Below are 27,442 nucleotides of genomic sequence, written 5' to 3'. Positions count from 1 at the left end.
GGATAGAACTGAGGAACACTGACATTTCTGGGTCAAACAGAGGAAAAGAATTCTTAGAGGGAAGCTAAGAAGAAAGAGCCCATAAGGTAACATGGAAATCAGGAGAAAGCAGTTTCACAGAGGCTGAAGAAGAGACTTTCAAAATGAAGGCCACTAGTGTTAGATGCCACTGAGAGGTCAAGAAAAAAAAAAAAATTACCCACTGGAATTGCCAATATGAAGTAACCTTATATTGTCAAATGACAACCTTAGCAAGTGCAATTTCAAAGAAATCCCAGACTATGGCATAGTCTCAAAGACTATGTATGTACAAGAGTGATATGTAATTTAAAATACCTGTCAATAAAAGACTAAAAGAACTTTCAATAAGCAAAAAAATCCTGAATGATAAGCATTGTATCATAATGTGAGTTTTTTATTTTCTTAATGGCATATGAAATAATGAGCGTTTTACAGTCTTTGATTTGATGAAATACACTAAAAAATTTCAATCAATCTAAACACCTATTGTATCAGGGTAGAAAGTGGAATAGATTTCTTAGGAAATTAGAGTTAATTTTCTGACTGTTTACATTTATCCCACCTCAGGTCTCATCTCGTTGCATTCTGCCTGCCTATCCCCCAAGACTTTTGTCTATCCTGGTTCTTTCGTCCCTGCAAAGGGCCAGTCTGTTTTCCCAATTTCTACCTGCGTGGTTCATAAGCAACTTCTAGAGTTTATTTAACTCTTACTGTCACTTCTACTTTAAGCAGCTTATGATTACCCTAACGAGAACTTTCCAGTGGCTCCTGGTATTCTTCCATAGTAAACTGCTCTACGGCCACTGCTGATGAAGTGGACTTACTGTGAAACAAGGGAACAGAAGGAGCAGGCGAGAAAAGTTAGGAGAGAGAGGACCGGATTTTGAAAGATTAGAGCCCTACCAGGTGAGGAGGGATTAAACTGGACCTTATAAGCAAAAAGAAATTCTACAAAGCCACAGAGATATGAAAAGGCCTTGTGTTTGGAGAATTATAAGGGGTTTGGTATTGCTGAAGTTGAAAATGTGCAGTATGGATTTTACAGTTTTAAGGTCTCTTCTAAATAGTAAGAACAAAAATAAGAATGTAAACTACATCTTTAAAGAACCTAGAAGACACCTGTAACCACAAATCGCTAGATATGAAGATAGAAAACAGAAGCAGGGATGGTAAGTGACTTAGCAGAGTAGAAGAGGTAGGGATACTAATGGCAAGCAAACCAATTCACTCTGCACCGGATACCACAAAAATTGGGTTAGAGCACAGGACTGAACACAAGAAGAGTGTTTGAAATTATACAAAGGAAATAGGACTCTCCACCCCATTCCACAAACTCAAAAAAAAACCATCCCTGCTTCACCCTGAAGACAGGAAATTTATTTGGTGGTGAAAAAAAACAACCAGAAAAGAACCAATCCCAGGGGCATCACACACAGAGGGTAGTAAAAGACTGAAAATTAAATAATTACATTCTTGGCTTATTACGTTCTGATTAACAAGGCCACCAGTCCCCCCGCTCCCCTTTCCCTTGCCCAGGTCAAAGGCACAAGAAACCAGACTTATTACCTCCAACTCCCAGCCCCCACTGTGGATTAACGAATCCTTTTCTGGAGATTAGAAATCCCATTTAACTACATGATCACCTTACAGTGGAGCCCACTAACTGACAAATGCTATCCACAGAGAGCTTCCTCTCAGCTTTTTAGAGCCTCATTTTCATTTTAAATCGACTTTATTGTTGTATAATTTACATACAATAAAAATGTACATATTAAGTGTACAGTTCAATGCTATTTAACAAGAACCATGTAACCACTGCCCTAAAAAAGATAGGACATTTACATTACCCTAACAGGATCCCTGTGATCTTTCCCAGTCAATTTCCCTAACCTGCAATATCTGTCAATCACTGATCTGATTCCTATCACTATGGATTAGTTTTGCCAATTTTAGATCTTCATATGTATGTAATCATGAAATGTATGCACTTTTCAGTCTGGCTTCTCTCACTTAGCACAATGGTTTGAGATTCATCCACGTTTCTGCATACATCAGCTGTATAATTCCTGCTACTGCTTAATAGGTATTCTACTATATGAATATATCAAAATTTGTCTTATCTGTTCACCAGCTGATAGACATTTGGGTTGTTTATAATTAGGGCTATTATAAATTAAAGCTGCTAAGAACATTCAAGTAAAAAGTCTTTTTGTGGATATGTGTTCATTATGTTTGGGTAATGAACAATTACTGAGTCCTAATAAGCGTACATTTAACTTTATAAAAACCTGTAAAACTTTTCCAAAGTGGTTCTACCGTCTTACACTCTCATCAACTTGAGACTTGTAATACTTGAGAGCTATATATCCTTTTGGATGTTTGTCAGTTTCTTTAATGTTAGCCATTTTAGTGGGTGTGAAGTAGTATCCTACTGTGACTTTAATTTTCATTATCTGATGACTAATGATATTGAGCATTTTTTCATAGGTTTATTAGCAATTCATGTGGATTTTTTGTGAAGTGTCTATTCAAATCTTTCGGGTTGTCTTTGATCACTGAGTTGTAATAGGATTCAAAATGGCATAGAAGGTAGAGGCTGTGCACGCCTCTTCTAGCGACCACACCAAAATTTTAACAAAACTACAGAGCAACTATACGTGGAGTCACCAGAGGTCTCGTTGAACAGAAGCCCTACCACTAGGTCACCTCAAATAAAAGGTCACCTCAAAACAGTATGAGGGGAGGAGACGCAAAACGCCCAGTTCCACAAACGCATGTGGCCATCAAGAACTGGGAAGGCAATCTAGGTTGCAAAGCCACCTCCCCCACCTGAGAAGCGAGGGGTCCTGGCCACACACTGGGCTCCCCAGACTATGGTTCCAGTGTTGGGAAGAGAAGTCCCCACAACCTCTGGCTGTGAAAACCAGCGGTGGTTGTAGCTGAATGAGATAGAAGGCTGCGAGAAGCAGAGACCTTCCTTTTAAAGGGCCCATGCCCGGTCTTACTTGCTGATGGACTCATTCACTCTGAGCTCCAGTGCTGGGGCAGCTGCTCGAGGGGTGTTAGGGACATACTGTCGGGCTTTAGGGCGAGGCTGGATGGGCTGGCTTGCTCCCGGACAGAGATGAAAGCAGAAGCCACTGTTCCTTTGTTGAGCCCTCCCTGCTCTCAGCCTGCAGAGGGAGATGCCATCAACCTGGAGAACACAGGTTGTTCAGCCCAGGGGATTCCCTGAGACTCCACCTCTCCCAATTTGTGGGCCCACCCAAGCTGTTTCCAGTGATTTATTTCATACAGGCTGTCTTGCCTCCTGTTGCAAATTTTCAAAAAATCTCACAAAGGCTCACAAAACCCAAAGAAGCAGTATCTGGCCTCAGTGCGCCCCATACCTCTTGCTAAGCAGCCCCAAGCCCTACACCAGTGGCAGCTGGCCTTGGTTTCTGACTTGGCCTCTTGAGGCACCTATAAGCCCAGCACAGTGGGTGGAAGCCATACGTGGATTGCCTGGTGACTCTTACCAGGTGGCCCTGGAGGTGCACAGGCTGTGGCTGAACTTGGCCTGCAGCTGGACAATCCCCTTCCCCTCCCCCCCCCAGGACTGTGCCACTAAGCCCCATAGCAAACCTACTAAATAAAGCCACTCCACAAGACCAGGATACTTAGGAGCCCTACCTAATATATAGAAACAGACATAGAGAAGCAGCCCAAATAGGGAGACAAAGAAGCATGCCCCACATTAAAGAACAGAATAAAGCTCCAGAAAAAGAATTCACCAAAATGGAGACAAGCAACCAGATGCAGAGTTCAAAACACTGATTATATAGTTGCTCAAGGAACTTAGGGGAAGAGTAACTCAGTGAAAACTCTAACAGATACACATAAAAATGGAGATGGAAAACATAACAGGGAGCCAGTCAGAAATGAAGAACACATTATCTGAGATGATGAGTACATTAAAGGGAATCAACAGAGTGGATGAAACGGAGGATCGAATCAGTGACATAGTAGAGGACACCCAATCAGAACAGCAACAAGGAAAAATGCAAAAAATGAAGATAGCTTAAGAAGCCTCTGGGACAATGTCAAGTGTAACAACATTCACATTGCAGAGGTACCAGAAGAGAGCAAAGAATTGAAAACCTATTTGAAGAAATAACGATGGAAAACATTCCTAACCTGAAGGACACAGATGTACAACCCAGGAAGTTCGGAGAGTACCAAACAAGATGAGCCCAAAGAGGCCCGCACCAAGATACATCACAATTAAAATACCAAAGGTTAAATTCAAAGAGAGAATCTTAAGAGGATTAAGAGAAAAGCAATTAGTTACATACAAGGGATGCCCATAAGACTGTCAAACAATTTCTCAACAGAAACTTTAAAGGCCAGAAGGGCTTGGCACAAAATATTCAACGTGATGAAAACCCAGGACCTACAACTAAGATTACTTTACCCAGTGAAGTTATCATTTAGAATAGAAGGACAGAAAACGAGCTTCCTAGGCAAGAAAAAGCTGAAGGAGTTCACCACCACCAAGCTGGTATTATAGGAAATGTTGGAAAGACTTCTTTATGAAAAAGAAAAAAATATATAACAAAAGTCTAAATAAAGAATGGCAATAACTACTCATCTATCAACGAGTACTTCAAATGAAAAAAAATTAAATGTTCTAATCAAAAGATAGTGTGGCTGAACGGATAAGAAAACAAGACCCTTACATGTGCTGACTCACTTCCGATTAAAAGACACATACAGATTAAAAGGGGATGGAAAAGATATTTCATGATGGACCTAGAGGGTAGTGTACTGAGGGGAGTAAGTCAAATAGAGGAAGACAAATGCCATATGATTGCATGCATACATAGAATCTAAAGAACGAAACAAACAAACAAACAAACTTACAGATACAGAGAACATTTTAAGGGTTATCAGATGGGAGGTAGGTTGGGGAGTTGGTGAAAAAGAAGGAAGGGATTAAAAAGTAAAAATCGGTAGTTACAAAACAGTCGCAGAGATAGAAAGTATAGCATAAAGAATATAGCCAATAATATTATAATAACTATGTATGGTGTCAGAGGAGCACTAGATTTATTAGCATGATCACTTTGTGAGTTATACAGATGTCTAATCACTGTGTTGCACACCTGAAACTAATATAGTACTGGATGCCAAATGAAAAATAAAAAATGATAATAAAAATAAGTTCACTGATATATTTTAGATACAGATGTTTTCTCTTGGTCTGTGGCTTCTCTTTCCATTTTCTTAGCTGTAGGTTTTGAAGAGGTTTTACTATTACTAAATTTATTAATACAATTAATTGATTTCTCTTTAATAGTTAAATACATTTGTATCCTATCTTAAAATCTTTGCCTATATAGACCAAGGTCATGAAGATTTTCTCTTGAGGTCCTTTTGGGTAATTCTATAGTTCCAACTTTTATGTTTAGGTCTACGATCTATGATGTGGTATAAGGCTAAGTCTGAAGATCATCCAGGACCATTTGTTCAAAAGGCTGTGCCCATTGAATTATGTTGGAACATTTGCTGAAAAATAAATGACCATATACATGAGTTTACTTCTAGATTCTCTACTCTTTTGTCTCTCTATACATCAGTACTATTCTGTCTTAGCTATTATAGCTTTATAGTAAGTCTTAAAATAGTAATATAAATCCTCAAATTTTTTTCTTTTTCAGAATTATTTTGGCTATTCTAGGTCCTTTGTACTTCTTTATCAATATTGGAATCAGCTTGCCAATTTTCACAAAGAAAATGTGCTGGGATTTTGATCAAAATTTCAATCTCCATTTAGTGATAATGGAGATCTTAACAATATCAAGTCTCCAATCCATGAACATGGCATGTGTCTCCGTTTATTCAGATGCTCTTTAACTTCTCTTAGCAATGTTTGTAGGCCTTTCATTAAATTTATTCTCAAGTATTTTACATTTTTTGATGTTAATAGAAATGGTACTGTTATTTTAATTTTATTTTTCATTGTGTTTATTACTGGTATATAAAATATTTGATTTATGTATATTGATCTTGTTGCTTACCACTTTGCTAAATTCACTTATTAAGTATTGTATTTTAGGGGTAAATTCCTTGGGATTTTCTATATAGACAATGATGTTGTCTGAGAATATAGATAGTTTCGCTTTTTCCTTTCCAATATTTACTACCTTACTGCCTACTGTACTGGCTAGGATCTCCAGAACAATATCAAATAGAAGTGGTGAGTTAAAAAATCCTTCCCTTATATTTGATTTTAGAGCAAAAGTACTCAGTCTTTCACCATAAAATATAATGACAGCTGTAGGGCTTTTAGTAGATGCCCTTTATCAGATTGAGAAAGTTCTTGTCTATTTCTAGTTTGCTGAGAGTTCTTAAAAATCTCATATGGTTGTTTAATTTTGTCAAATACTTATCCTGCATCTGTTGAGATGACCACATAATTTTTACCCTTTATTTTGTTAATGTGGTAGATTAAGGGTAAGAGAATTGAAATTCATATCAGAAAAGGAAAATTTAGTGTTTAAAATTTATGAATGATGAATTCACAATATATATTCATTTATAAATATGGAGGTAAATAACAGAAAAAATAAACTAAAAAATTGATTGTCTCTGAGGAATAGGCCCAGTTGGGAGTGGAAACTGATATTTTTAAAAAGCCTTTTAAGCAGTGACACTTTAAATATGAAAATTAACATATAATATTGCTATCAAAGTTTAAAACAATTAAAAATGGGTTCTAGGGAGACGTGACAATAAGGCTGGGGCTGATTACTGTGTGCTAAGGCAAAGGTGTAGAGGAGATGAACTCGGCTTTAGGCACAGGTTGTTTCAGTGGAGCACCCAGAAGATATTCCCTGTGCAGATGGATATATGTGGCAGTGAAGAGGTAGGAGTTGAAAATAACAGTTTGGGAATAAGCATCAGATAAAGGTTTTAAAGCCACAGAGTGGATAAAACTGAGGATATACAGAGTGAGAAAAGGGCCAGCATTTTGAGAAAGACCAGCATGTATGGGGTGAGGAAAAGGATGCCAAGGAGGAGACGGAGAAGAGAACCAGCAGGAAGGGCAGGAAGAAAACCAGCCAACTATGACACAGAAGTCAAGGGAGGAAAGTGTTTCATTATTCCAATGCTGAATTCTAAAGATTTTGTGTTATCAACAAACGTTCAAGCTATAGTTTTCTTTTATCAGTGTATCTCCCTAATTTCATGGAGAAATTTGGGAAATTGATAAAACCTTAAACAACATAAATGTAATGATGGAAAATAGAGAATATACACATATTTTTTATGTTGCTATTTATGTGTTCTATTTCAGGAAACATCTGGAACAGAAAGTGTGAGGTAAAAAACTTCCACTGCTTATCTTAACTGACGAAAGGGTTCAAGAAGAAAACAATCAACATAAATCATAGACACAAGATAAAATTGGTTGAATATCTATGTCATTTAGATAGGATATTTGAAGACTAGAAAGTGGAAAAATTGTAGAAAATGCCTAAATACTTTTTATTTAACAGAGTAAACAGGTGTGATGATTCAGCAGTAATGAGTCATTTAGAAATAATAAAACTATTAGTTTGCCTGGAAAACACAGGCACTCTCCGGTGGATGACTCAGTATGGAAAATTATCCCAAGAGAACAATGTAGCAGAACACAAAAACATACCATAGAACTACTTGTAGAGAAAAAAGGAGACTTGGATTTGTTGTATTCATTTCAAAAACAGGTGAGAAAATAAGACATCTCTTAGAAGGGAAGAGTTTTCTGCTGCTCAAAGAAATTGTATACATGAATATGAAAGAACAATTACAGCTTTAGGTTTAGGGCTAATGTCTTAAAGAGACTTAGAACATGTCAGCAACAGGCCTGATTTGAGCATGTGGGAACTAGGAAGTGCTTAAAAACTTACTTTTATTTTTACTCCAGTGGAGAAACAGGGGAGAAGCGCCAGGTGGGCGGGCAGTCAGGAGCTACTCGTCCCAGCTTCTGCGTCGGCACTGACCAAGCGAGCAAGTTGGTCAAGTCACTTCCCTCACTGAGATTTCACCTTCTCTTCTGGAAGAATAGGATGAAAGACGGCTCTGGGGTCTAGGGAACACGAGAAACGCAAAAATTGTTTTCTTGGTTTGAATTAGAAAAAAGCTATATTTTATTTTGTATCATTTGATGTGGGAAGCACAGTGCACTGGTTATTAATTTTTAATGCATGCCATTTGCAAAGCTACTGATTTACCTGAGTATTGGCTCTGAAAGGAAAATCTGGGGGTTAAACTTTTACCATTTTATAATTTTTAAAAATTCTCCATTATATAATCCAAAACACCAATAATAGTTGTCTCTGCTGGTATTTTAAGTATCTTTAATTCACATATTTCCTTATTCTTATTTTTGAGATCATGTAAAAAAATCAAATCATATTCTATATATAAAAGTCATTTGGAGAGTTTAGAAGAACATATATACAATATAGTTTAATAAACACTTAAGTAATACTATCAGCCAGATATTCTTCAAGATGAAGAAACTATGAATTCTATGATTTTGCCTCAAGCAGCTTACAATGTAAGTGGGCAGAAGCCTAGGTCAAGGGCACAGTTGCCTGAATGGGATGAGAACAGGAAAAAATCCCAAAGGATGGCATGAATGGCAGAAAGCTAGGGGAGGGGCCTGGAACTGTCTTCAATGCAGCTTGAATTTGACGGATCAAAGTGGCTATTTTTTTAAACAACTATTTTAATATTTATAAAAGTAATGACTGTAGAAATAAGACATGCCTGCTGAGAGAGGAGGAGGAAGGGAGAGACAGGGAGAGAGCCCACATAGGCAAACGAGAGTAACAAATATCACACCTAGAGATCACACCTAGAGTATTATGTAACTATTTTTGTAAATGTCCTTTTTGGCTTTAAAAACACACATACACAGATATGGGGATTTTTGTGAATATTTATCTTATAACAAAAGATTTAATTACAGTTTATTACCTTCTTTTTCCACTTTCCACACGAATAAAAATCTACATCATATATCTTATATACGACATGTGGATATACCAAATTTACTTATTCAATTCTCTACTAAGGTACATTATTAGGGTATATAATAAGTAAGGTGCAGAAAGGAAGCAAGGAGCAAGCAAATGATAAAAACTGACTTTAGCTATGGCAGCATTTTGAATATTCTAAAGGTGGAAAGAGGTAAGACATGTGAAAGCTCATGAGATTTTAGTGTTCCAGACATAAGATGAATAATGTCTGAATCTAGAATTCTTTGTGGATGAATAGGAATTTCCAAAGCAGAGGGAAAAAGACTGCAACCCAACTCACACTAAAAATGAAGTAATTTCAAATCTTCACATCTGCAAAACAGATAGAATGTCAAAAGCAGCACTCAGACAACTAAAAACTGTGGGTGGACTGCCAGGGAAAAACCAAGTGCCATTCTAATGATAATCCATAACCACAGCTTTCCAAGGAAGTGAGAGAGCTCTCCAAATTTTGCTCTAACAGAAAGCACACTGAGCTTTTGTGAGAGGCCAGGTAGCCTTTAGGACTTCACACATATTTTCTCGGCCTCTGTAGTTTGGGCAGGTTCTGTGAGTTACAAACTGGGCCTGTCAGAGTTCCCTTGGAAGCTGCCAATACTAGGCATTTCCCACTGCAACCAGAAGAGCTCTGCTTTTATCTGTTTTATATATTAGATCTCCAAAAATATTTCATTTGAAAAAACAGGGTTCCACAGCTAAACAGTATTCTTAAAACAACAGGATTTTTATTTTTTTTTAAATGCCAGTTTTTTTTTTCATATTATATATACATAAATTTTTTCAACATTTTTATTTTTTTTTTATTTTCCCCCTCCCCCCTCCCTTTCAGTAACCGCTAGTCCATTGTCTATGTTGATGAGTCTATGTTTGTCCTGTTCATTTGTTGCTTTTAGGTTTATATCCCACATATGTGATATCATGTGATTTTCAACCTTTTCTGTCTGGCTTATTTCGCTTAGTATGATTATTTCAAGGTCCATCCATGTTGTTGCAAATGGCAGTATTTCATCTCTTCTTATGGCTGAGTAATATTCTATTGTACCACTGCTTCTTTAGCCAATCATCTATTGTAGGACACTTTGGTTGCTTCCATGTCTTGGCCACCGTGAATAATGCTGTTATGAACATCAGTGTGCAAATATCTTTTTGAATATGAGTTTTCAAGTCTTTGGGGTAAATACCCAGTAGAGGGACTGCTGGATCATATGGTAGGTCAATTCTTAGTTTTCTGAGGAACCTCCATACCGCTTTCCATAGTGGCTGTACCAATTTGCAGTCCCACCGTTTTCTCTGCATCCTCTCCAACATTTGTTATTGCTTGTCCTGTTGATTATAGCTATTCTAACAGGTGTGAGATGGTATCTCATTGTGATAAAACCACAGAATTTTTAAAAATATCATTCACCCTTCAGATTATTTAATCACAAAGGTAAAAATGAAAATTTATAATGGAGGGATCTGAAAGTCACCACTTTAACACCTTAGTAAAATTTTACATCACTAATGGTGGGGCAATTAGATAATAGGTATCTCTCGATATGATGAAATATGAAGATCGAAGTATCATTTATGGAATTTTCTCGTCAAAAATATTTAGCTTTTAGTCAATATTTTAGAGCTAATGTCCAATTGCAGGAAATAGAGAAATAAGTTAAACAACATCATGAGGAAAGAGAAATTTATGATATGGATCATTCTATAAGATAATTAGCTTGGTCTCTTCAATAAGATAGTATCATGAGGGATAAAGTATGTGTTTGGAGGCTGGTTAGGAGGCAGGGGAGGAAAATGGAAGGAACACCAACGACAAAGGCTCGGAGGTGGAAGCATGTTTCAGCAAGAGTGAGGACAGCAGCGTGACTAGATTTGGACTTTTATTGAGGTGGGAAGCTACTGAAGAATTTTGAACAGAAAAATGACATGATCAGACTTACTTTTTAACAAGATCATTCTGCTTGCTGCGATGAGAACAGACTACAGGGAACAAGAGTGGAAACAGGGAGACCAAAAGAATGTAAAAAGGGGGCCAAATTTGCCTAGAATTGTCAAGGCAAAAGATGATGCTGGTTTGGATCTGGCACGAGCCTGGGGAAGGTGAGAAGTAGTTAGATTCTGGATATATTTTGAAATGAGCCAATGGGACTGATGTGTGTGTTTTGTGGAAAAGAGGGTGGTCAAGGATAAATAAATCTAAGGGTTGGTTTTTAAAAATTGTCATTTTGTTTGTTTGTTTTTTGCTTGAACGACTGGAAGAAGATAATGGATACTGAGACTGGGGAGACTGAAGGAAGAATAGATTTGTTGGTGGGAGAGGAAGTGGTGGTGACAAGGAAGGTCAGTAGTTCAGTTTTGAATGCTACTGTTGACATGCCTGTTAGACATTTCAGTAAAAATGTGCAGAATACTGTTGGAGAATTGAGTCTGGACTCTGGGGGAGAGATTTAGGCTGACACAAATTTGAGTCAAATTTAAAGCCTTGAGACTAGATGAGATCACTAAAGGAGGGAAAACAAATAAAAGAGAAAGAAATATATAGAAATATTCTATAATAAATTTTATTCTATGAGAGTCTATAAAACTCTCTATCTCTAAATAGGAATATGAAAAGAAACATCCACAGGCTGAGCTCCGAGGCATTCAAACATGTAGAGCAGTGCTGTCCAATGGAACCTCCTATGATGATGAATATTTATATGTCTGTGCCATTCACTAGATAGACATTACCCGCATGTGGCAATTGAGCACTTGCAATATGACAGACACAACTGAATAACTGAAAATTTAATTTAAATAGCTACACGTAGCTAGTGGCTACAGTACTGCACAGTGCAGATCTAGAGTTTGGGGAAGTGAAGAGGAAACAGCAGAGATGACTGAACAGAAGTGAACAGAGAGGGAGGAACTGTGAGACGATTCTCCATGGGTCTCTCATGTTTCTGCACACTGCAAGCGAGAAGGTCTAGCAACAGCCCTGGAAGACTTGGTAGTGTCTCCCTGCAAAGCAAAGGGTCACTGTCCAGTATAATAAAGATAATGTTTCCCTCTGGAACCAAGAGAAGGCATGTTTATTGCCCACTATAAAAGATTTAGTTCTTTAAAATAGGTTTCCTTTCTAGTAACATAACCTACTGTGTGCGCAGGTGTATTTTGGCCCCCTTCATATTGTCTCGGAGGTAACTGGAGCTCAGAGAACCATTACAAAAATACTGCTATTCTGGCTACTGATACTGCTGTAAGTAATAAACTATCTTTTGTCTCTAATCCAGAAGTCTGTTTTTCTACCACTATTCACAAAACTGTGGCAGGCTAACTTGTTAGCTTACAAACGCAGTAAAATCTTAGATCCTTCATAGTTCTTGACAAGTATCTTAGGAGCCAAGTGAAGAATTTGTTTCAAGGAGTGGGGAGTGATCAATTTTGCTCCTGAATGTTAAGTCAAATAAGGACTGAGAAATAACAGATGTGGACATGACTAGTAACTGGTAAGGGTGGTTTTAATGGAATTGTGGGGGTGGAAATCTGACTGGCTTCAGTACAAAAGAGAACGGGAAGAGAAATAGCAACAGAACACAGACAACTCTTTCAAGAAGTTTTGCTGTAAAGTTTCAGTGAAATAAGGCAATAGTTAGAGGGGAGAGTGGTGTCAAGGAGGATTATTTTTAAGATGAGAAATAAAATCATATCTTCATATATAGATGATGACTTAGAAGAGAGGACAACTGATATGACTAAGAATTATGAAGCACTCTGATAGGTTAGTTTTCACAGGAACAGGACAGAAAGAACGGTACGTGGATACCACTGCAGGTAGTAGGTAGCGGGGGTGGTGAAAACTTTTTCCCCTGTTTCTTTTCTGAAGTAGGAGGCAAGGTCATCAGTTGAAAGTGAAGAGTGGGGAGGAGTTGGTGAACATGTGAAGAGATTGAAGACATTCACCAGTCATCTAGAGTCAGATGAAACAGAGTATGACTAGGGAAATCTAGTATGGTCGCGAGACAACATTATGGATCTACCTGAGGTTATGATGATTAATTTAATGCAAGCTCAACAGTATGGTTTCACAGGCATGGAACAGGCAAAGAATTGGTTTTAATCAGCACTGTGGTTTAGCCAGGCAAGGTTGCTGAAGTGAGAGAAAAGCAAAGGGACTGATGTATAAGGGAGAGATGATAATGACTGATGATAGAATCGAAGTCTCTATATCAATCTTCTGAAACCTTAACCCTTCCACTGAGCTCTGTGGGACTCATGGGTAGATACCAGCAAAATCCCTGTATCTTGAACCTTTTCTCTGAAAATTTCAACTTCCTTTACCTTATTTAAACAGAAGTTGGGCTCTTCCCATGAGAACGCTGCTTTCCCTGTAGCCTTCTCAGATGATGACTTTTTCTCTTCTATGCCTTTCAAACATGAGGCTTGGTAAGTGCCCTTCTTATTCCTCACTGCTACTTCCAGTCCATTCTCCCTCTGCTCTCTTCAAAACTCTCCTGCTTTGAGTCACATATCATTAGATTCTACCAACCACTACCCTTCTTTATTGCAACATATGTCTTGTCAAGGTCACTCCCTTGCATTTCTTGATGATTTTAGCTTTGGCTGTCACTCCAACACTATTTCTATTATAATATTCATCAATTTCAACATCCGAATAGATAAATAATCTATCTGATATCCTGACCTTTTAGTTTCTTCACCTTTTCTCCACAATGATAATTATGTTGACCTTGTTTTCTACCTTGTCTCAGACACTTTCTCCCATGATCATACCCTAACCCTTTAGAAAACTAACAGTATATTTTAATAACCATATATCTGAAAGAATATCATTTACCAGAAATTTATTGGTGAGTTCAGAGGAAGACCACCCCTCTGTAGGCCTCCACTGGCAGAGTCAAGGGAATGGTCACATATCAGGCATAAGAGCACTCTTAGCAGGAATTCACGCTACCATCATCGAGAGATGAGAGAGAACAAGGGGAGAACTAGGCATGCTTCCTCTTTGAGGCCTCTTAGCTTGAGCTTATATTCTTTAGATGGGGAGAGGTATGTGTATGAAGGGCCAAGGTAGAGGCAGAGGAATGTGGCTATGTTGACTGATCCTTCTTGTACTGGGCTTTGCTCTTAAAGGGAAGATCGATAATGTTACACTATCATTTTTAAAGTATTTATATACTGGGTATTGTGCTAAACACTTAAATGCATTATTTAATTTAATTCTTATGCCCACACTGAGGTTAGTGTTATCTCTATTTTACAGATAAGGAAACTAGGACTAAGAGAAGTTTAAAAAAACTTGCTCATATTACACACTTAGAAAGTGGAAAAAGTGATTTGAGCCCAAGTAACATCAAAACCCCTCAGTCCTACACCATATCTGTATCAAGGCTAAAGAAGCTGGGGTAGTCAGTCTCTGCCATAATCTCAGATTTCTCAACTTCTAGGGAAGGAACTGTCTCAAACTTTAGTAGGCTAAGAAAAAGAAAGGATGGACAGATAGAAGGAAGGAAAAAATAAAGAAATCAATAAAATGTTGAAGTCACTGTAGTAACCTGGGTAGAAAGAATAAAAAAGTTTTTTTTTAACCCTAGTCATGTTTTTCAGAAAGCCTGAAAACGTAATAAATTTGTTAGTGAATAATAAAATTGTAACACATAAATAGCTATATAAAAGAAAATCCTAACAAAGTTAATGGAGTGAAATTTAAAGTTATACTCTTAAAAACATATCAATGCTACCTATCTGAAATTTCAGACTATAAGTATATTACCAAACTTTATAAGCATAATTAAGACAATAAACTTTTCAACAATAAAAATGACTGGGACATAATTAAAAGCATATTCACAAATGGCATAATATCCAAAAATAGAATTATATACAAGACATGACATAAGGCTAAGCATAAAGCTTATTATTACTTTTTTTTTTTTTTTAGAACAAGTGACTTCTGGGAGTAAATCAACAGGAGAGAAATGGAAAATGCAGATGACTTGAAATGTCAAGACAAGAAAATAAAATTAACGAAAGAGTGGAATGCGAGATTTGATTTTGAGAACATACATAAACACAAAGATTCAGTGCAAAGATTCTCTGAACAGAAGAAACTTAGAAATAATTTCCATTTACTCACAAAGTTTCAGCATTTACAGCACTGCTATAATTTCTCAGAAAGGGGGACGATGGGATTCAGGTGGCAGTGTGATGGATTAGGGAAGCAAACAGAGATGAATCAGAAAGCCACTGCAATTTACTCATGCTTGTATCTCCAACATGTAGCCAGTGCACAGTATAAAATAGAAAATCAACAATATTTTCTTAATTCATGAACTGTCAGATGCTGTGGAGCACCAAAAATTCAACTAGGGTAGGGGAACAGGGCAAAAGCTCCATGGAAATATCTCCAGGTAAGAAGGAAATGCAGACTATTTTGAGCTGACAACCTTCACAGTTTTCATGTGTCCCTCTAGGTCTCACATGTGTTCCTCAACAGAATCTACTGCTTCCCTATTTCTTAGTTTCCATCCTGGACACAGCTTTGGTATCTTATTTCTTGGCCTTGCTTATCTCCTCTAATCAATCTTGACATATCTTAGATGAAATCTTATCACAATTAAGATCACTAATTCATTTTTGCACTGATCCAGAGAATCTCTGAGCTTATCCATTGGAAGAGCACATGAAGCATTTGTCTGTCTGTCTATAAGACAATTTCAGGCAAAAGGTTGCAGACTTGTTGGCTCAAGAGTAGTACCTAACTAAACAAAACAACCCTTGGGTCACAACTCTGAATTGCCATCTCTAGTAGTGCTCTGTGGTCATAATTTCGGCAGAAAAATTTTCATTCAATATCATGACAGACATGTCAGGGGAGGTAAGGGAAGCTGGGAAGAGAATGCTGAGATCAGACAAGAAAGCAGAGCTGAGAACAAGGTTCAATTGCAAGTAGCCAAAGGAGAGACACAATGGAGGTCCAAACCAAAAGGCCAGAAGCAGGTATGATGACTGAGCAAATCTGAAAGCAAGAGGGTTGAGAACAAACAGAGAGCTATCTGCTATAACAGAACAAGTGAGGTTGTTCATGACTTGCTTTTTATTTGATCATATATGTGCCATATCAGACTGAGCTGCTGGGTCCACGCTTAGAGTCTGAGCAGCCACCAAGCCACTAATCTATGGCTGTCATTCAGCCTCAACTACTCTGAGGAGTATGAGGCGAATCCTGAGATTCTCTCAACATTCATTCACCTAACATTCTACACGTGAGACTGAGGGATCCTTATATTCTGCAGATGAGGCTCAGTGAGAGTTTATTCGTTATTATTTATTTACTTACAGACAGACAACCTGACAGCCTGGTATGTACACTCCAGAGTACCTTACTAGGGCAACAGAACTTTTTACAAGGTACCTTGTTAGGTATTTGAAAATCCATAAAAGTGGAAGGGCCATCTTCTATATTTGCAGGCCATACCCAGAATATAAATTTACTCAGTAAGGTACATTAATCTTATCTCCAAAATTTCAATTTTTACTTTTCATTATCTCCACTATTAGAATCCTGGCCGAAATTAACATCCTCTATCCCACACTGTCTGTCACTGCCTTCTAACTGGTCTCTCTGGTTCCACCGTTGCCTCTACAAACTCCAGTCATTCTCCAAACAGTATAATATAGATCAGCGAATTTATGATCGAATAATGATCTCCGGTTTCAGATGCTCCCACCCAATTTTGAGCAAAATCTAAATTTCTCTACCTAATAAAGCTCCAGAATTTGCCTCCCACCTCCCTGATCTTGTGCTGCTTGCCCCTGGCCTTTTTTTGGTTCCTCCAACAGCCGCCTCCTCCTCTCCCTTGAGGAAGCCCTATCTCATTACTCTCTACCCCATTATCCAGTTTAATATCCGCAAAGCACTTATCAGTACTTGAAATTGATTTACTGCTTACCCATTTACTACATTTATCCCTGCAATAGAATGTACATTCTATGAAGGCAAGGACTGTGTCTGCCTTGTTCACCACTGTATCTCAACATCCAAACAATGCCTAGCATAGAGGAAACATTTAATAAAGGGAAGGAAGAAGGGAGGGAGATAATTTGTCAATATTGGCTAGGATCTAGACTAGGAAAAAAATCATTTTTAAAAACTAGTTTAAGGAGGGAATGACTAACTCCCTCTCTGATGAACTAGCACTTTTAGACATTTCTAATAACAGCTCAGCTTAATCAGTATTTTACCTGATGAAAAGGTTTAGCATATACTTTGAACCTAAGATCAGCTCCTCTGGCTCCTATTGCAAATGCCCTAGTACTGAGAGGCAAAGTACAGAAGATAATCCACTAGAGCTACATGACCCAGCACTCCCTCCGAACACACACACTGAGAAAGACTAACAACAAGAGGCTTATAGGCTTATACTACATCTAGGCAAGTTCTTTTATAAAAGTCTACTCATCAAACAAACCTCTAGCTCACCAGTAAGGGCAACCCTGCACCACCTTGATCTCCAAATTTAGCTTACCCATGTCCAAATCCCTGGAGAATGCACTCCTGCATAGGCATTTAGTTACCAAAGCATCTCAGAACATTTTGTCAGCTAGGCCTTGGTCCTTTAGGAAAATCGACACATCCATACTGATAAACGGAGACCATTAATAGCTTCTACTAGTAGTAGTCACTCGGTACACCTACCCCTAGTGGTGTTCCTCCTTATGAATGCCCCTGCTACTACTTATCTGTGCTATGCATAAAGGGCTCAAGACAAACCGAACCCTACTATGTGAGAGTTGGAGAACTAGGACATTTGAAAGTCAGTGGTAACCAAGCTATGTGAGCTGAAAGTAACTTAATGGAGATCCCCAGTCTGGTTTGTATAAAGACTTATCATCGTTGTAGCTGGATATTAAAGGGAAACAGACTTCGGCCCAAGGTATCTCTCTACGCACCTTAACAGGTATTATAGTACAGATCTTATGAAAAATTTTGGTTATAGTCCTAAAGTTTGTCATTTACTTCATTTCACCTCCTAAAATCCTCATTCTTGATAGGTGGGAATCATCTGTAAAGATTATCAGAGAAATGAAGCTGCCTAGGACTACAGAATAGTTCATGTTGTAAACTGCCCCAATCTTTCTTTCCTATTACCCTATTACCATCTTTGGTTGGGGGGAGGGGCAGGCTGTACATATTTTATACTTTTACTCATCTATTTTTTTTCATAACTCACTGCACCAATTAATTTAATTTCAAAAAGTCTTCTCTCTTGTGTACTGGTCAAATATGGTTGAGACACTAACTCAAGCAAGATAGGTCAATCATATTTTCTCTCCTGGGTGTCTGAAATTGAAGCACTGAAACATTGTCAATTAGCTGAGAGCTCTAGATCTTAAAGATCCTACAGATTTCACGGTTGAGGCCACTGCCTTTGACAAGCAACAGGGCAGCAGAAGCTGGTGTTAAGAAAACAGAGCGCGCATAATACAGAAGGGGAGGGAGGAGCATGTTCAGTTTCCATGATGGCTAGCTGCACTTAATAAAATTAGAGTGACCTGATGTGCTCTCTGCATATTTTTATTATAAACAACCTTTTTGCTTTTATATTTTTAAGGGGATGTTTATTCTTTAAAACCAATAAATTTCTATGACATGCAAACATACATCTTCATTAATGTTCTGTTTTTCTTTCACCCCCTTCCCTCTCTCCATTTCATCTGTACCCAAAACACCTTCATCATATGTAATGGACACTTACCATGATTTTTTAGCCGGCTAGAATCTTTCAGTCTACAATGCAGATCAGTGTTTCCCAATCTTTTCTAAAAAACCTTTTTAAAAGTAATAATGCAAAACTCCTTAGGAATATTTAAAATCATTAAAAAACTTTTTGTATGATACATGATAAAGCAATTTTAATTAAAAATATTTTATTTTAGGTCACCATATTAGTAAAGATTTAATATAAAGTTAATGTGGCAAAGTCTTTAATTAAACTGATAATATTTAAAAACAAATTTTGACTTCTACTTACAGTAGATGAACTGTTTTATCATGTAAAGAAAATGTTTAAGATGTTAGAAAATGAACAGATGGATTTACAACCAACCGTATTACATTAGAAGATGGACTTAGCACCAAATGTATATTGAAATGCAGGCTGAAATTTAGGTTATAGCATCCAAAATAAACAAATTGCTTTCATAACCTTGATAAATAGAATTCTCACAGTTTGAGCTTATAAAAATCAACTGCTTATATTTTGGTAATTTGGAGTTTCAAGGTAGGATAAATGATTTCATACTGTTCTTTGGGAGAAGTTCTTGGCAAACAATATTGTAGATCTTTATTACCAATAAATGAAAACCCAAATTGAGTAGAATAACCCTATATTTTTTCTTCTGCATATTTTCAAGTGTTTCAATCTTTCCTTTTCAGAATTTTAAATACCTAAAACAGAGTATGATCAATTGTAATGTAATAAACATCCAGCTGTCTACAACACCAGCTGTATAGTAAGTCGAAAATAAATTCTTTTTAGAACAAACCATTCTTACTTAATACCATGTGGAATCTTTCAATTGACAATCCATTTCAGAAATGAAAGTGTCTTAATCTGAGTAGGCCCCGTCTATATGTCATGAAATTCAAGAGAGTAACATTACCTTGCTATTTGTATTTGGTGAACCAATCAAATTATTCCTCTAGAGTTGAAAACAGGAAGCAACAAATGTCAGTTATGTGCATGTACGAATATATGTGTAACTTTAAACATAAGGTGCACCTGCCTAAAGTTTCTATATTTACAATGATTTTTTTGAAAAATCACCTTTTTATTTTGAAGTCATTATAGATTTCCAGAAGAACTGCAAAGGCAGTATAAAGAGAATTCCTTTATAGCCCTTACTCAACTTTCTTTAATCATGTAGCTTTTAAAGTATTATAGACATCTTGATGCTTCATAAAGATTTTGATCATATGAATGCAACTTATGAATTTCATAAAGAGCATCTTGAAATCGTTTTGCAAAATTATCATTTTTCATGCTCTTCATTAACTGATATTTTGACATGTGCTTCACAAACATTCAATTTTTAACTAAAAATCCATAAAGAGGACAAAATAAACTATACTTACTACTAAGGACAATTAAAAACAGTGTAATGCTCCTCAAACTCTTCCAAAAGAGAGGAGGAAACACTTCTACTTCTAAATTCATTTTACAAGGCCTGCATTACCCTGATACCAAAACCAGACAAGGACACTACAAGAAAAAAAAAATTACAGGCCAATATCCCTGATGAACACAGATGACAAAGTCCTTAACAAAGTATTAACCAAATTCAACTATACAGTAAAAGGCATATGATGCTATGATCAAGTGGAATTTATTCCAGGAATGCAAAGATGGTTCAATGTCCACAAATCAATTAATGTGATGCACCACATTAACAAAGTGAGGGATAAAATGATATGATCATCTCAATAGATGCAGAAAAAGCATTTGACAAAATTCAACATCCATTCATGATAAAAACTCTAAACAAAGTGGGCATAGAGGGAATGTACCTCAACATAATAACGGCCATATATGACAAGCCCACAGCTAATATCATACTCAATGGTGAAAAGCTGAAAGCTTCTTCTTTAAGATCAGGAACAGGACAAAAATGCTTACTCTAGCAACTTTTATTCAACAGAGTATTGGAAGTCCTAACCAGAGCAATTAGGCAAGAAAAAGAAATAAAAGGCATGCAAATTGAAAAGGAACAAGTAAAACTATCTTTATTTGTGGGTGACATATTATATATAGAAAACAATAAAGACTGCACCAAAACCTGTCAGAACAAAAAAATTCAGTTCAGTTGTAGGATATAAAATCAATATACAAAAATCAGCTGCATTTCTATATACTAATAACAAACTATCAGAAAGAAATGAAGAAAACAATCCCATTCACAATTGCATCAAAAAAATACGTAGGAAGAAATTTAACCAAAGAAGTAAAAGACCTGTACACTGAAAATGATATATCACTGAAGAAAGAACCTGAAGAATAAATGGGAAGATATTCTGTGCTCACGGATTGGAGGAATTAGTATTGTTAAAGTGTCCATACTACCCAAAGCAATCTACAGACTCAATGCAATCCCTATCAAAATTCCAATGGCATTTTTCACAGAATTAGAATAAACAATCCTAAAATTTGTATGGAACCCCAAAACAATGTGACTAGCCAAAGTAATCTTTAGAAGAACAAAGCTGGAGGCATCACACTGATTTCAATCTACAATGCAGTATGGTATTGGAATAAAACCAGCCACACAAATCAAATGAATAGAGCCCAGAAAGAAATCCATGCATATATGGTCAATTAATTTATGACAAACAAACCAAGAACATTCAATGGGGAAAAGAAAGTCTCTTCATTAAACGGTGTTGGGAATATTAAGACAGAAGCATGCAAAAAAAATGAAACTGGACCACTATCTGACACCATAAACACAAATTAACTCGAAACAGATTAAAGACTTGAATGTAAAACCTGAAACCATAAAACCCCTAGAAGAAAACGTAGCTAGTGAGCTCCTTGACACTGGTCTTGGCAATGATTTTTTTGGATTTGACATCGAATTTCCTGCAAAGACAACAAAAAGAAAAAATAAACAAGTGGGACTATATCAAACTAAAAAGCTTTGTACAGCCAAAATAAATAAATAAATAATCAACAAAACGAAAAGGCATTTTCAATGGGAGGAAGTACTTGCAAATCATATATCTGATAAGGGGTTAGTATTCAAAATATACAAAGAACACTAACAAATCAATAGCAAAAAAACAAATCATCTGATTAAAAATGGGCAGAGGATCTTAACAGACATTTTTCCAATGAAAATATACAGATGACTAATAGGTACATGAAAAGGTACTCAATAACACTAATTATCAGGGAAATTCAAATCAAAACCACAATGAAATATCACCCACACTCATTTGGATGGCTACCATCAAAAAATGAGATAAGTGCTGATGAGGATGTGGAGAAAAGGGAACCCTTGTGCACTTCTGGTTTGGCCGCTATGGAAAATAGTATGGAGGTTCCTCAAAAAGTTAAAAATAGATCATATAATAAGGCAATTTTGCTTCTGGGTATTTATACAAAGGAAATGAAAACACTAACTTGAAAAGATATCTGCATCCTTATCATCACTGCAGCACTATTTACTATTGGAAACATAGTAACATGGAAACAACCTATTGTCTATCAACAGATGAATAGATAAAGAAAATCAGATATATATACACATACAATGGGATATTATTCAGCCATGAATAGAAATCCTACCATTTCCAACAATGTGGGATGGACCTTGAGGGCATCATGCTAAGTGAAATAAGTCAGAGAAAGAAAAACACTGTAAGGTCTCGCTTATATGTGGAATCGGGGGGTGGGGGGAAGAAAGAACTCATAGATACAGCCTGGTGGTTGCCAGAGGCAGGGGGCTGGAGGTGTGCAAAATGGGTGAAGGTAGTCAAAAGGTACAAACTTCCAATTATAAAATAAGTCCTGGAGATGTAATGTACAGCATGATGACTATAGCTAATAATACTTAATTATATATTTGAAAGTTGCCATGAGAATAGATTTTAAAAGCTCTCATCATAAAAAAAAAATTGTAACTCTGTGGTGATAGATATTAACTAAACTACTGTAGTAATCATTTCATCATAATATATATATTGGATTATTACTCTGTACACATGAAACTAATATGTCAACTTTATTTCAATAAAAAAATAAAAACAGTGTAATGGTCAAAAATCACCAAAGCAAATGCTAAAATGATGAGTGGAGGTCTTGATCACATTTAATCAATATCTTCTAACCACTGTTCACATAACATCACTCAAATTATTGTTTTTAAATGGAAAAAACATTTAAATGATTATTAATTTCCAAAAAGCAGTTATTAATACAGAAACTATAATTACCTTCAATGATATGAACTGACTTGAAGTTGATCGGTTTATACACTAACTCAAAAATTTCAAGAATTAAGGAAACTTTGAGAGAGGACAGGCAAAGACAAAGAAAATAACAATATTTTCCCCTGAAACTGAGCAATGGGTAACAAATGTTCATTGTACTGCTGCGCATTATACCTTACCTATGTTTTATAAATACTGTGTTATAGCCATTTAATATTTATTTTTTAAAAAACAAAGAAAGAAGATCTTGCCAAGAATCATAATGTATTATAAAGTTATAGTAATTAAAAGTATATTAATGGCACAGAAACAAAGATCAATGGGACTAGAGTCCTAAAACCAACCTATGTATATGAGAATTTAATTGATGATTCGACATGCCACTTATAAAAATTTTCCAAATAGATAGCCAACTGAACAAAATTCTTCCCTTATAATACTGAAAAAATAAATTCCAGATTAATTCAAGACCTAAATTTTATATAAAACTATAAGAAAATGTCAGATTCTATGTTTCTATTTTCAGAGCATGAAAGACATCCATTAAAAAGTTAGTTTAAAAAAAAAGTCAGGGAGAAGACTCCAACAGATTGAAGGAAATGTGTCATTTTTATAATAATTATAACACAACTCCTATAAAGAAATGAAACAAGTATTTTTTTATGCCATATACGACAGGAAAACGGAAAACAAGAGTACTTAAACCAAACTTAATTTCTTTCTTATGCAAAAGAAGTTGAAGGCTGGAGCAGCAGCTCCACAAAATGCTGAGACCTAGGCTTTCTGGCTCACTGAACCGCTACCATGGTCCTCATAGTCTAAGGTGGCTCACTCAGTCTTAGGAGTTGGGGTGGGAGGAACACCCAGAGTCCCAAGAGCTCTGGGAAGCAGAGTTTGAAGGGGAAGGGAGATAGGGAGTACTGGGAAAAGTGAACTTTAGCAAAGATCTGAGGGAGGTGCGGGAGGGAGCTTAGGTATTACAGGAAAGCAAAGGTCCTGAGGCAGGAACATAGCTGGTTTGTTCGAGAAAGAACAAGACACCCTTTGTGACTGGGGCAAAGTAAACACAGAGGAGAGTAGTAGAAGATGAGGTCAGAGGTAAAAGGGGTCTTAAACTGGAACACCTTGTAGGTCAGTATAAAGCTTCTGAATTGAGAGCTTAATTTTAACAGGGTCCCTCGAGCTGCTTTGTTGAGAACAGGCTCTAGGAGAGCAAGGACAACAGCAGAGAGAGGCTATGGTAATAATTCAGGTGAGATATAATGGTGGTTTGGGCATCATTTATAATTGGAAGTTTGTACCTTTTGACCACCTTCATCCGTTTTGCACACCTCCCACTCCTGCTTCTAGCAACCACCAGTCTGTTCTCTGTATGTTTTTTGTTTGTTTGTTTTTCCAGAATCTGGATATAAGTGGGTAGAGACAGTGGGATGTGACCAATTCTAGATACATTCTGAAGGTAGAGCCAACAGCATTTGCTGATAGACTGAATGTGGGATGAAAGAGAAAGAAGAGAGTGAATGATAACTACAAGGTTTTTGGTTTGGACTGCAGGAAAAGTGGAGCTATTATTTACTAAGATAAGACAGGCTGTGGAAAGAGCAGGTTTTGGAGAGAAAAATCAGTTCAGTTTTGATATGTCTGTTAGATATCCAAATGGAGATGTCAAGTAGGCACCTTGATATCAGACTATGAGATTCAGGAGGAGAGGTCTAACTTAGATATAAAATTTGGTAGTTGTCAGTGTATAGGTGTTGTTGTTTAAATGATAAAGTCACGAAACTGTGTGAAACACCAAGGAAATAGGGTTGATAAGGAAAAACAGAGATCTGAGGAGTAAGCAGCACTCCAATTTTGGAGGTCAGGGAGATGATGAGGAACTAGTAACAAGACTAAGAAAGAACCTCCAGTAAGGTAGAAGGAAATCCAGAGAATGTACTAAAGAAAGCTAACCAAAGAAAGCATTTCAAAGAAAGAGGAATAATCAACTGTATAAATGCTGAAAGGTCAAGTAAAAGAAAGACTGAGAACTGACTCAATGAATTTAGCAATGTGGAGGTCTTCAGTGGGGAGTAAAAGTCTGATTCGTGTGGACTCAAGAGATACTGGTGGAAAGGAACTGGACTCAAGGAATTAGACAACTGTAGGGAGGAACAGATTTAAGGAGGATGCAGGGTCAAGAGAGTTTGGTCTAGTATAGTGCCTGCCACATATTAAGTGATAACTTAATAAATATTTGCTAATTGAACTAAATATAGTCACTTAGCCACTGAATCAGGAAACAGTCTTAGTTCTAGATGCTTAAAAGCTGATACAGTGAAATGTGATGATTCTTGCTCCAATGAAAAGAGCTGCCTTTTTTCTACTATGCCTGAAAACTCTTTAGTTTTAAAAACCATGCTTTATACACCTAGAACAGATACCCCCATATTTGAGAGGAACAGCAAAAGAATTTGACAAACACATGCCCTATAAGAAAATATATTTTCTATTTTGGATGGATACAATCCAACCACCTCTTGCATCTGGGGCCCTGTGACTTTGTACCCAGGGGTACAACAGGGAACTCAGCCCTCTAGCTATGTCATAACTCACATGAACTAGAAGACTTTTGGTGGTTGCTGAAGGATTCTAACTTACACAGGCCTTGTACAAATGAAAGCCATCTGTGGCAAACCAATAATTATCACTAGAATTTGTTTAGTGATTTATACTTTTCAAAGTAATCACACATACATCTCTAATCTCATAACGACTTTGTGAGGTAAGTATTTTAATCACTTTCATTTCACAAAAGAGAAGAGTCTGAGACTTGCATAAAAACACACATTTCTTTCTAACAAATGGTGCTGGGACAACTGGATAGCCACATGCAAAAGAATGGAGCTGAACTTGTAACTCACATACAAAAGTTAACTCAAAATGGATCAAAGACCTAAATGTAAGAACTAAACCATAAACTCTTAGAAGAGCAGTAAACTGACATATTTGGCAATGGATTCTCAGATGGTATCGAAAATATAAGCAACAACAAAAAAACATAAATTAGTATCAAAAAGTAAAGAAGCATCTACAGTATGGGAAAAAATATTTGCAAATCATATATCTGACAAAGGTCCCTTATCTAGAATATATAAAGAACTCTTACATCTACTTGACAACAATAAGACAAACAGCCCAATTAAAAACGAGAAAATTATATCTGAACCTAATATAAAATATGTCAACTGTAATTGAAAAATAAAAATTAAAAAAAGAAAAATAGGTTAAGGACTTGAAAAGACATTTCTCCAAAGAAGACATACAAATGGCCAACAAGCGTGTGAAAAGATGCACAACGTCCTTAGTCATTAGGGAAATTCAAATCAAAATCACGATGCGATATCATTTCACAACCACTAGGATGGCTGAACAAACAAAAGAAAAGAAATAAGTGCTGACAAGGATGTGGAGAAACTGGAACTTTTGAATATTGCTAGTAGAAATGTAAAATGGTACAGCTACCATGGAAAAGTTTGGTGGTGTCTCAAAAAGTTAAACATAAAATTACCATATGACCCAGCAATTCTGCTCTTAGTTATATACACAAAAGAAATTAAACAAGTATTCAAGTAAAAACTTATATACACTTGCTCTTAGGAGCACTATTTACAATTGTGAAAAGGTGTAAATAACCCAATGTCCGCCAACTGATGAATGGACAAACAAATGTGGTCCATCTATACAATGAAATTATTATTCAAAAAAAAGGAATGTACATCAAATAAAGGAACACATTCACTTACATGAATGAACCTTGGAAATATTATGCTAAATGAAAGAAGTCAGACACAAGAAGTCACACATTGTATGATTCCATTTATATGAAATATCCAGAATAGGCAAATCCATACAGACAGACAGTAGATTGGTGGTTTTCAGGGAATGGGGAGAGAGAGGAATGAGGAGTGACTGCTTAGGATTTCCTTTTAGGGTGATAAAAATGTTCTGGATTTAGATAGTGGTGATGGTTGCACAATATTATGAATGTACTGAGAATCACTGAATTGTACACTTTAAAATGGTTAGTTTTGTCACGTGAATTTTAAGTCAATAAAATAAATAAATCACACAGCTCACACTTGACAGATCAAGGCCTTACATCCAAGAACTGATTCTCCTTTGCCCACTCCGGTCTCCTCTACAAACCAAAGGTGCTCTGGACCACCTTGGCAATGAACTTTTCCCTCCATCTACCACCATCCAGGCATAGTACCTAACTATATTTGTGATGGTGCAATTCCTACAATTGCCCAAGCACATACAAATTTCTAAACAAAATATATTTTTATCATAGACTCTCAGTACAAACCTTCATAGACCAAGG

General features: G+C 36.6%; 1 protein-coding gene across 4 annotated transcripts in view; it reads right to left on the bottom strand.

Moving 5' to 3' along the window:
• Positions 1–27,442, bottom strand: part of PPP2R3A (protein phosphatase 2 regulatory subunit B''alpha) — a 152,166-nt gene that overhangs the window by 118,215 nt on the left and 6,509 nt on the right. For 3 of the 4 annotated variants that reach the window (XM_039837222.1, XM_039837217.1, XM_039837220.1), the window contains exon 2: positions 7,956–8,134. The exons of the other annotated variant lie outside the window; for it this stretch is intronic. The gene's annotated coding sequence lies outside the window, so the exon portion shown is untranslated. The remainder of the gene's footprint in view (positions 1–7,955; positions 8,135–27,442) is intronic. 4 annotated transcript variants of the gene reach the window in all.

This window comes from Pteropus medius, unplaced genomic scaffold (genome assembly GCF_902729225.1).
Source record: "Pteropus medius unplaced genomic scaffold, Ma_sr-lr_union100, whole genome shotgun sequence".
NCBI classification, from domain to species: domain Eukaryota; kingdom Metazoa; phylum Chordata; class Mammalia; order Chiroptera; family Pteropodidae; genus Pteropus; species Pteropus medius.
Note: the sequence above shows the minus strand (reverse complement) of the source record. Positions and strands in the feature narration are given on the sequence as shown.